General features: G+C 39.5%; 1 protein-coding gene across 9 annotated transcripts in view; it reads left to right on the forward strand.

Moving 5' to 3' along the window:
- TACC2 (transforming acidic coiled-coil containing protein 2) overlaps positions 1-12,078 on the forward strand; it is a 136,005-nt gene that overhangs the window by 31,164 nt on the left and 92,763 nt on the right. The gene's annotated exons all lie outside the window — the stretch shown is intronic.

Here is a 12,078-nt window from a genome sequence, read left to right on the forward strand (position 1 = left end):
CCTTAAGTTAGCAGGGTTTTGCCTAAGTTTTTGTGATCCAGTTAAATTAGACCTGCAGAATTCACATGGTGGATTGCAGTATTAAGGAAAAAAATAAATAGATTACTCACACTGTTAGTTGTCTAGGCTTCCCTCTTATCCTTTCACATGCTATAATTGCATTGACAGTGCCTTTGATCAATGTATTATTCAGTGTTTCTAATGACATGAAGTTGTTTCAGATGTGAGTTGTTGTTAGGATTTGTGAAGCCCAAGAATTCTTTATTTTCAAAACCTAGCAGTTACTGCTTTAATTAAATTAATCCTTTTTTTCCTTGGGAGTTTGTACATTGCTGAATTACCAGTTTGATATGAACTTATTTCAAAAGAAAAAATGATCTTAGAATCAGCACTTTCCCACTATCTAATCACATCGCTGCTCTCTCTCTAACCTCAGCAACTTTCTTGAACCCTGTCCCTCTCTCCTTCCTGTACCTGAGAAGGCTGCTAGAGCTGTAACTGCCAATACAAGAGATGACAGCAGAGCAGAATGGTACAGTGAAAAGCTTAAGTATTTTAGATGGCATTAATGAATGATCTGCACAGATGGTATCTTCCTAGGTATTACCAAAAAATTAAATGCTATTAACTCAATAAGGAGGGAAATGTTTCAGTGCCACCTTAAAACTCAAAATGGTAAAATCATACTGCAAGTGGAAAATTCCTGAACAGTTTGTTATGGTGAAAATGTAGAGGAATTCCTTCTGTTCTACATGAGTCTGTGATGGAGAGATTGAATACAATCTAATTTTATGAGCCAAATGTACATTATAAGAATGTAGAAATGTTAGAAATCTTCACAGCTACAGGACTTTCTCTTTAAGGATTTCTATATAAAATGACAATGAAATTAAGCCCTACCATTCATTTCTAGTTCCTTTCCTTTCTTCTCATTTCTCTTTATATGATGGAAAGCTTCACAGTTGGGTAGCTTTGAAATTACCAAATTGTTGGCATTGCCTGGTTCAGAAGCCTTAAGGGACTGTAGAGTAGTACATACATATGTGTCTGTGCATGTGTTTCATATAAGGGTGGGTATCATACTTTAAATAAATACCTGTGGCAAACAGGGCAGGGTTCTTGAAACAGCTGCTGGCAATTCATGAAGTAGTTGCTTAATACTTGCATAAGCTTTAAGAATTCATTATCACCTGTTTTTCCAGCATGAGGGTTTGTATCAACAGGCAGCTGCTACTTTTGGACTACAGCTGTAAGTGGTGTCACACACATACCAAGTGTGCATACGTATGCAGTAGATGCTGTGTGCCGAGCAGTATGAAATTGCAGTGTTGTAGACTTAGACACTGAGGACTCTCAGAGGTAGAGAGGAGTGTCTGCCTTTGTTCAGGCTTTTTTCTTATTGCAATATGCAATTAGAATACAAATAAGAAGTAGAAGGCATTAGTTAAGCCAGCTGGTCTGTCTTCAGCCAGTTCAGCGCTGACCAGTCTGCTTTTCCTCTGGTCACCCTGACGCACTGCTTCTCAAGCAGATGTGGCTTATAGCCTGTGTTTCCGCTGAGCTTAAAACTTGTTTTCGGTAGTTAAATTTCAAACGTTATTCCATATCCTGTGTACCTTGGTCATGGCATTTTTTGCCTCAGAGTGGTTTCCAGTTGTTTATTGTCCTCTAATCGTAACAGAGGATAAACTTTTATAGCCATGCAAAAAAAGTGCACGTTTCTAAGGGCTGAGTTTGGGCCTGATGGAAAGATCTCCATAGACAAAGAATCCTTCCCTTCCCCCTCTACCCCACACAAAATAAAAAGTGGTAAAGAAGTCTTACTTTTAGGAGAAGGAAATGGTGTGTCCTGAATTACTTCAGGGTTGCTTTCTCCCTTCTTCACTGCCTTTGTACAGCTCCATCTGTTACAATGTCCCTTATGCTGAAACCCCATTGAATTGGCGTACAGGGGCAAAGTTGTGGTCTGACTCCAAAGTCCTTCTTAGGATTTCCTCTTGTAGAAGAAATGAAGGAATTTCTTTGCTTCCTTGTCATGGCACTGGGTGGGGGGTGCTCTTGTGATGAGCAGTAGACCCAAGAACTTTCTGAAGTGATTTCTGTCTCCTCCTTGCCCCTAGGACTTGGGTGATGATCAACAAATGTGAACACCTTTCATGTTTGAAGGAAACAGTATGACACCAATAACTTCTCTTCTAATCTTCAGTAAAAGGGAGAATTCTTTTTGAAAGGAGGCTGTGGCAGAAGCTTTAGCCTAGCTTTCTTGTGGAAGTCCAGCTGTACCATTAGCAGAAATAGGGAAGGGTGGCATTCAGAAAACCTGACTACTGGCACTGCAGAATGAGTCAAAAAAAACCCCTATCTTTGATACTTTTGACATTTCTGTCTCCCAGTCAAGTCCATGACTGAACCTGAGTTCATGAACTCGACTTATTTAGGGATCAAATGCCCCTCTTTCCAGTTACTATTGGTCATCTGGCTGCTCTGCTTTCCTGTCTGAGCTTTACTCAGACTGGAAGAACAGGACTTGAGGGTTTGGGGGTTTTGTTTTTGTTCATTTGCGGGGTTTTTTTTTGTTTGTTTTTTTTTTCCTATTTTGTAATGACCATGCCAGTACTTAATTCCTGTTTGGAGGAAGAAAGGAAGCATGTGCATGAAGTGTTACACCTTATGCCACTGAAATGCCTCCATTTGCATCACGAGGTATGGCACTTTTTGAGCAGAGTGTGGAAGAGATGAGGAAATGATAGCAAAATTTTATGCTGTTTGGAAATGGTGTGGAATTTTTTGATAACTTTCTGTAACTCTACTGGCTGGTACATGCAAACTAAGATCACCTCTTGGAAAAAGTGTCAAGGGAGCTTTTTTAAGTGGAGACAATGATGTCATTCCCAGATGTATATCTTTAAGGTGCTGAGGACAGATTGCATCGTGTGCTGGTTTGCTGGCTTGGCAAAACACTTGTCTTGTTAGTAGGCCTTTGGGCGTTCCGGGACTGTGGAGATCCTTGCAGACTTTGAGCTTGGGCCTGGGTGTGCTAGTGAGGGAAGAGCATAAGAAGCCATAAGCATGCTGTAAGCACTGACACTTATTTTGCCAATGAGGTCAGGTTCCCCTTGGCACCTGCTCAGCAGAACTGGTTTGCTCCACCAAGCAGAATGTGCTGTGCTTGCTGAAGCGCTGAGCAATATGCCTGGTGGCTTCACTTGCCTCAAATTCAGGAGGGCATTATGCAGACCTTGTGTTCCCAGAGCCTCCAGAGCTGCAAATTGCACTGACCTCTTCTGGAGCCTGTGCTATGGAGGCAATCCTTATTCCAGCCAGTATATGCCAGCTGTAGGCATGATGGAGTGCTCTCATAGTTGTATTCATTCTGTTGCTCTTTCTTCCTCTGTGGTGCCTGAATCTCCCTCAGGACCTGCCCTTCACTTTAAAAGTGGCACGTAAAGCCAGTCTTAAAGGGGAAGCAGGCTGTGCCACTGTACAGCTTTAGGGGCCAGGCTTCCTAACAGCGTTTGACACTGCAAGGAACCACCGCAGAAGGGCCCTTTCCCACCTACAGCAATATACTGTAGGCCTTCTCCTGTCACTGCAGTTTCTTTTTAGAAAATTGAGAGCTCTATTGAATTAAGTCACATCACTTGCAAATCTAAACAATATTCTTATATGGAAAGTACATTGCAGCATTTGATATCAGAGCAAAGCTACTTGAAAAATGTTCTTTATGCCTGTCCTACACGTAGGCCAGACAAGATCTTTAAGTAAAGTTGTCCCAGACATACTTTTAGATTTTCTTCATGTTTTATTCTTGCCATCAAAAATTGGCAAGTTCAGTAAATCTGAAAAGAATGATGATTCTTTAGTAAATACTGACTTGATTTTTTTTTTTTTTTTGGTCTGCATAACAAATACAGTACTAAATATTCTAACAGTCTTGCTGCATGAAGTACGGAATGTAGAACTGCTTTCCAGATCAGTCAAGTGGGTCTTAAGCACTGACATTTTGTGCCGTTAGCGTCTGAAAACAAGATTTTGGAGTTAAAATGAAATTATCAAAACTGTGATTATGCAGCTTTCCTTATTTCCCAATTTTTTAACTTCAAAATTAGCTAACTTGTTTTCAAGTAGTGCAGCATCTAAAGATCACAAAATAAAGGACAAATTAGCTGAAGGTGATTTACACATTAATGAAATGCACAAAATTTGCATTGCAAGTTGTTTGTCTCTCTCCTGCCTCTCTTCCTGACATCTTTGCATCTGAATTTTCTCTTGGCTTTTGACTTTTTTTTTTTTCCACATCACTGTCATCATTATCCTCAGTAGGAGTAGCTTAGTATGATTATGCTTTTTGAGGTGCAAGAAGCACAGCCTACAGTCCTTAACTAAATTAACTGGACAGTGAATTCTGTGAGAATTTTGACTGTGTGAAGACTGTAGGATGGAGCCTGCAATATTTATGAGATTTTCCTATTCTTGGAAGAATAAAACTAAGATAACTCACTTTTACTCAACAGAGGTCTCATATTGCTTTCTTAGAAATTAAGGAGAGTTTTGCCATTGACCTAATTTTCTGCTGTTTTAGGCAGTGGCTAGGTCAGTGTAAAGTATTTATAAATTGCTGACTTAGTAGTATGCCCTGTTGTGTTGCCAACTACTGAAAGGACATACCAGTGGAAAACTAGGTATCAGGCTGGGTAATTTTTTTAAATCTATATATGCCTCTGCTACCCAAAGCAGAGAAGTAAATCATAATCTCTGTTCCTGCTGAATTGCAGGTATATCTTGTTGTACTGAAAATATATTCAACAGCATTCTTGACAACCTAAGCCACATGTTTTCAAGGTAGGTATTGACATGGGTGGATGATAGATGAGCTGCCCTTTTTCAAACATCTTTCCATGTTTCTCAAGAAATTACATTTGCTCAATCAAATATAGGCATTTGTTGAAGAAATCCAGTGAGACTTTGTGATACTTTTTACAGTGTTTGGGCATGCAGTTTAGCACCAATTTTTGCCTTCTTTTCTCATTAAGCTAAAAATTACTTTCAGATTACTTTTTCTGATTAGTTTTCAGGAGATATATTTTTCAACCTTGCTTCTTCCAAGTAAGCTGCTTATTTGTGCAAATTGTGTTTGCAAGTCTTCCTACATATCCCTATATTTTCTGTATTCCAACTCTTCTCTTCAGGCTACTTGCAAAATTGGATACTGTGGAGCTAGTTCCATTCTCTCTGTTTCTAATAGAATATGTAAAGTAGGATTAGTCCCAGCTTTGAACCCTGTGGAGGGCAACTCTAAGAACAGCAATTACAGACACAGGCGTATTCTCCATGACTTGGATGTGGCTTCCTTCCAGTATTTCTGCCTCTTGGCATGCTTGTAGTGCTTCTTAACAGACTCTGGAGACACGTCTGAAGAACCAGAACTTGTAGTACTTGCCTCTTTCTTTGCTTTCTGTTCTTTCTCCTTCGTTCATTTTCTTTTTCTTCCTGACTTGAGCCATGATCACATTCTCTGCCCTTCTTGAGAATTTCTGTAGGTAAAAAGCTTTTTGAACAGGAAAAGGTCAAATAAATATATAAAAATGTTCATAGACAAATTTTCAAAATGAATCAGGCAAGCAGCCTTGTGCAGGCTATGTTTCCAAATCTAAGTGATCACAACTGGCAGTTGTCTGATGCTATCAGGATCTAGCCAGAGATACTGAAGTTAGCTTTAGCTGATGTTTGTTTGCTTTATGGGGTAACATTCAAAATGCCTACAGATATGCGCAATAGGTAATGTTGCAGTTGGAGAAGCGTATGTTGGCAAGCAGGGTGCCTACTTCTGCCTTGGATTGTCTGTAGTCGTTACAAATTTAAATGTAGGTTCCAGTTAATACGAGATCGTTCATGCCAGCGTGGATATTGCCTGTCTTATCAATCTTGTTCTAGATGTATGGAAGTCCGACTGTGTATCACTAACGGCAGGCAAGGCTTATTTATATTTAGCTGCGCCTTAACATTTTTGTACCATGGAATGTAGGAAAATTTCAATGTGGATCTATTTACAGTCTTCACATTTACAGAAACTTTGACCAGTAACTTACAGGTTAATTCTTGCAGAACTTCTTATAGGCCAAAGACACTGAACTACATCTAGAATTATAATTAACGTAAAAATTCTAATTGTTCCAATCAAAGCCTTAGTTCTGAATTCTAAAGTCCCTATGAAATGCTGACAACAGCACAAAATTATGGTGCTCAAGAACCAACTTTAGTATGTTATGTTGATCTTATTCTCATTGTTGAAACATGAAATATTGCTCCCAGAATACGCATCTCCACATAAACTCTTCTTTGTTCATCCAGAATTAATCCTTCCTTTTCTGTATCCTCCCTGTTCTGTACTTGCCCTATTCAGCCTTGGTTCTCAGCAAAATAGCCACTAGTCTGAAAGTGCCCCAAGACTCTGTGGTGGTGTTTCCATTTGAATTTTTTTTTTTTTTTTTTTAACTCTTGGAACATTCCTTTTAAGAGAGATGGGAGAAAAGGCTAAGGCTACAGCTTACTCTGAAGGTCAGTAAACACTGGGCCAAATTCTCTGCTGTAGTAGGGTGATATCAGCAAAGAATTTAGTCCTGAGCCCCTAACATATCAGCCAGGAAAAATGCTGCACACAGCTGTATGATCCTTTTGCACCCTGACCATCCTACCAGTATGATACAACCAGTTATCCCATTTTGTTTAAATGAGGAAGGACAGAGGGCCCTCTAGTTGTCTCAGCTAATAAAAATCAAATGAAGAAAACAAGCTGTATGTAGGCACGTAGAATTTAAATGGTCAGTTGACCTGAACTAAAGGGTGTTTTCCAACCTTAAACCTACGAGGCTTAGCTGTTCGATGTAAATGGTGTTCTGATAAATGTAGAGCACTTGCTTCATGAAATTTAAACTCATCAAACTGCTTTTTTATTCTTTACAGCTGCTTTGGCTAATGAAACACAGTGTAATCAATAAAGTGGGGTTTTTTTGTTTTTTTGGTTTTTTTTTTTGTTTTGTTTTTTTCACTCATGAGCTTATGTAAAATCTTTGGAATTTGTTAGCATGATAACATTGTTATGCTCTCCTAGCTGATAGAAATATCAAAGCTGGCTAAGAATAACTCTGCAGCAAGCAGAGAAGATTGGTCTTGTTTTTTGGAATGAAAGCAAAAAGCATGTGTGTATTGCTCACTTTCTAACAACTATAGAAAAAATTTTAGCTGCCTTGAAAATAAATGGATGCTTAAAACTTCTTCCTCCCTTTCTTAACAAATGAGTCAAAATACAGAGATAGTTTGTGGGGAATATTTGAAAGTCGCCAAGATTTTCCACATTGTCTTTTTCTTTTTTGAATGCTGTGATGATACTTGAAACTTCTGACTCATGCAGGATTCTTCATATCTTGTTTTTCTGATAGAAATTCCAAATAAACTAGGTTTGCTAGAGAAGTTATCACTGGAGTTTGTGAAGCTTTGAGGCTAGCCTAGGTTCCTTTTTTTTTTTTTTTTTTTTTTTTTTTTTTTTTTTTTTTTAATCCTATTAATTTGGAAATATCTGAAATGTCATGGTTTCCCATCACTTTGATCCTCCAGAATTTAATGGCTTAAGCTTTAACTTTTCATTTCTTCAAACCATAAGCTTAAGGTAAAAGTTTAGACATTTAAAGAGACACCCATGTCAAAGCCTTATGCAACTCCTAGCAATTTTTATTGTCAATTTAATTTTCAGCAGCCACAAATGAAGTTGTGGGAAATTTGTATATGGAAAGAAGTGGAAAATACAGAGTTCAGGTGTTTGTTACAGAAGTGGCTTGGATATCTAAGCCAAGTTGTAAGCAAGTAATTGGTTTTGTGGTTTTGCAAAGTGTATGAATATGAACCTCTGATTAGGAAATGCAAAAGAGAAACTCCTCTTTCATTTTAAACAAACTTATATAGTTTTATTTCTTGCAAATGGCCTTAAAATGGGAACAAAGTTACCACAAAGAATAACTTAAAATTTTTCCCTCCTTTTCTAAAATCAGTCCTATGGTACAGTCTTATTGTTCAGAACAAATACATGCACAGCAATTTTGCCAGGTTTTGCAAGTTTATCACAAATATTGTGGTATTTATATCCTTGTTTCTAGACTAGTGATAATCTTAACCTTATTTAAAGAGGCAGGGAGTGGAGAAGAAAGCATATAGTTTTCATGCTTGCATGGAAAAACTTGACAATCTGATCCGAGTTCATCCTGTATTCTCAAAAACCAGAAGGCATTTTTTTTAAAGAAGCTTTTTCTTTAATGTAATGTTCTTTTCAAGCCAAGTTCATGTGTTTTTTTGAGGGTTGACTCATTTTTTTTTCCTCTCAATGCTTTGGTTTGGCAATAGTGACATGGTTTATGGGAAAAACCCTCAGATCAAATTCCCAGCTGACAGGAGTGAGGCAGAGTTGCCGCCACTAATGGTATGATGTCCATCATAAGTTTTCACAAGGTGTCCACCCGCAGTCTAAAAGCACCTCTGACCAGTGAGGACAGCCTAAATGAAAATGCAGTAGTGATTTCTCTTTGTGAACTTTGTCAAGTCATAGTCCAGACTTCTCAAAATGCAACCTAAAATTAGGTCTTGGAATCCAGCGCTTCTAATGAGATACTGAACTTGAGGACCTTTGATTTTTCTGTAATTCAAATTTCAGTGTTCTTGAGCAAAGGATAAAAATTTTGAATGCCTGAGGGGCATATTCGTATGTCAATGCCACAGTGTAGAGCGATATGGGTCATGGGAAGCAGGAGTGAAAGCATATGCCTGCTGTCTGCCAGCACCATGGAGCTATGTAACTTCATGTAACTATACTGTCAGAACAACAACTTTGTTACAGCTGTGTCATGCAATGCTTAGCATTTCCCAGACTTGGTCTTGCCTAAAAGAAGACAATTATTTAGGGTTTTTTAGGGTCTCTTCCTCCCCTAAGGTTGCAATCTGACTAACTTCTCACAAATATCTTGGTAAATGTTATTTTAGTGGAGACATATATATGCTAAAGAGGAAAAAGTGGGGCTATAGCAGAGGAAGCCACCTGAAAAAGAAGTTACTGAAGTCACTGAAGAAAAAGAAGTTACCAGTCTGAAGGACTGGGTCTGAGTGAATTGCCTCTTAGGCTGTTACTGCCCTTGGACAAAGTTGTGCAATTTTTCCACTCCCAGACCAGACTTTTGGCAGCATCTTTCCTTTAATGACTATGAATGTGATTCTTCTCTTTGACTGCTGTGATAGAATCCCTCACTCAAATGCAAAATACTGTTTTTCTCTAAAATACACCAAAAAATGGAATTCCCCCAATATAAACCACCCCTACCCATTCTGGCCTTTCTTTGAGGCTAACTGTTCCCTGAGAACTAGGGAAGGGCCCAGACTCCAGCTGGGCAGTTCTGCAGGATGGCTTTTGCCATTTTCTCCCTCTCATCAGCCTGCTCACTGCTCCTATCCAGCCCAGCCCTCCAGAGAAGTCTTCTGCAACACTTTCTTTCATGGCTCTTTGGTCTCTTGGCTCCCAGCCTCAGTTAGACAGCGTGAAACTTCAGGCTGCAGCCTGAAAGTTAGTCCCTGGCCTGTAATTGTCTTCCAAGCCTCACTGGGAGTTTGCTTATCGCTTGGTTTTTGGAGGCTTTTCTGCTTGCTTCCTCTCCCCCCGCCTCCCCCAAGCCTTCTGTTAAGGCAGATCAATTCGTTCCTACAGGAGAATTGGATAATCACGCACACCTTAGCACTGTGTTCCTGTGGTTATTGTATATCAGTTTTTCTATGTTTAAATAGCAAGTCTGTACCGGCCACAGAGGGCACAGGGAAGAAGGTGAAAATGTTTTCGTGAAAAACGTAGGTTGAGTTGTTTAGCAGTAGGTGTGAGAACAAAAGGATTCTGGTGTAACAGGAGACTAATGAGTGATCAGAGAGAGGCATGTTATTTGAGCAAATTAACCATTTAACTTCAGAAATGCTAAATTCAGTTTTGTTAGCATGAAATTAGCTTAGACTTTAGCCAAAAGGAAGTGCTGATTGCAAAGAAAATCAAAATTTATTTTAATGAATCTTGTCCTCTCCAGGGTCTCCCTCCTCCCCAGGGCTGCTGTACCTGCAGAAGCTATTTGTGAAATGGTTTCCAGGTGACAAAAGAGTTTAATTCCCCCCAAAATGAGAGGGTGGCTGAATGCCTGTACCTGTGTCATAAATCACAGTAACTTTTTCCATTCATCTTTTCCCTCTTCTTGGGAGGCAGGATATAAGTGAGGGGTTCTCCCCAGAAACTTTAACTTTGCACTTGATCTTAATCCTTGCTGTCGGAGTGGATGCTACTGGCTCCCAGTACTGGAACTAAATGAGCTCTCCATAGCACACGGTTCTATGTGTGAAGTTTACCCCTTGGTGAACCACCCCTTGATGCCCCCTTGCACCCGGATGATGTTGGTGTTCTACATGTTTTTCAGCATTTTTGGCCACTACAGTATCTGATTTACAGTCTCAGGGGGTGGGGGGTCATTTGGTATATTCTTCTATTTCCTGTACAGATATATGAATTGTTAAAAGCAGCAATGAACACATCTAGGGAAAATCCTTAGCCTCTATCTTCAGATATGTGTCATGAATCTGTTCTCTAGTAATTCAGAGTTTATTTGAACAAAAATCTGTTCCCTCCATTTGTTCAAAAAAAAAAAATTGAACAGGGGCTAAAAAGAGAAACCATTTAAGAGTCAAAAAAAATATATATTATGAATACTTTTTTCCAGAAGAGGTTCAGCTTACAATTGTGCTATCCTTGCTGGATTGAATTTTGAAGAAAAGTTACTTTTGTCACCCAGAGAGGATTAGCTGGCACCACAGTTGAATGACCAGAGTCTGGCTTGCACATGGAGTGAGCTGGGAAACTTTAGCTTGGCTAAATGAAGTCTCTGTACCTTCAGTATTTTATCTGAAATAACTAGATTGGGCTTTTGATAGGCAATGAACCTATCAGATGTTTTGCTGTAGGATAGATATTATAAAGATTTAGTCTATAGTTACTGTATGACATATCATAAACATGACAGTAATCTCCTTGGATGCTGGCAACTTGTGCGTGCACTTTGGCTTCAGAGCTGTGTATCTCAATGCATAGACGGAATTACCTATGAAGCCTCTTTGGTGCTCTAACAAAACTATAGGAAACCAAAGAGAGAACGACACAGAGTTGAGGCTGTTCCATTTTCTTGTAGCTAAAGCAATGTGAATTTAGGAGGTGAGACTTAACACAAGAATTAAACTAGCAAAAACAAGTTTTGCTTTAGGTTTACATCTGTAAACAAATGAAGTTTCAGTAGTAGTTGTCAAAACTTTTCCTGCATCCTGAAACTTTTTAAAATTAAACATGGGCCAAACTGCATCAATTAAGCAAAAGTCTGTTTAGCTTTTTTAATAGTTGTTAGGAGACATCTGTGTATTTTTGTTAGTGTTGTAATTTTATAATTTAATTCGTACAAGTCTCCTGCTGTGTACAGCAGATGGAGTTGTGAAAGCTCCAAGCAGCTATCAGGTTGTCATGACTCAAAAACTCCTGGAAGAAATTCCATAACAAAGTGAGGAGAAAAGAATAAAACCCACGTGTCAGTCTTGCTGGCACACAGCATGTGTGAGCGAGACGCGCAGGCTGAGTGTTTGTGTGCACAGGCTTAACCTTGCTGCGCGTTTGGGGTAGTTTGCCTAGTGATCGATGGGGTCCTTTCTTTCGAGCATGCTGTAAATGCTTAGAAATGCAGAGGCGTGCCACAGTCCTGCGGCCCCACATTCCTCCGACCCCAGGCAGGATCAGATGCCTCCCGAGCAATTGCATGTTTGGTAGATATGGCCTTTCCTTGGGGAGCCTCAGGGGAGGAGCCTCCGACAGACGGCTCCAGTTTTATAGTCATTGGCCTTTTGTGCGCTTCAACTTTCAAACAGCTTCCCATTCAGAGGGGAAGGGCTCTGGAAATGCAGCACCAAACTCCCGTTTCTGGAATGTTTCTCAGGCTGCCCAGGAGAAAAGTTTGCTTTCAGTGGATTCAG

Source organism: Dromaius novaehollandiae, chromosome 6 (genome assembly GCF_036370855.1).
Source record: "Dromaius novaehollandiae isolate bDroNov1 chromosome 6, bDroNov1.hap1, whole genome shotgun sequence".
Classification (NCBI taxonomy): Eukaryota; Metazoa; Chordata; class Aves; order Casuariiformes; family Dromaiidae; genus Dromaius; species Dromaius novaehollandiae.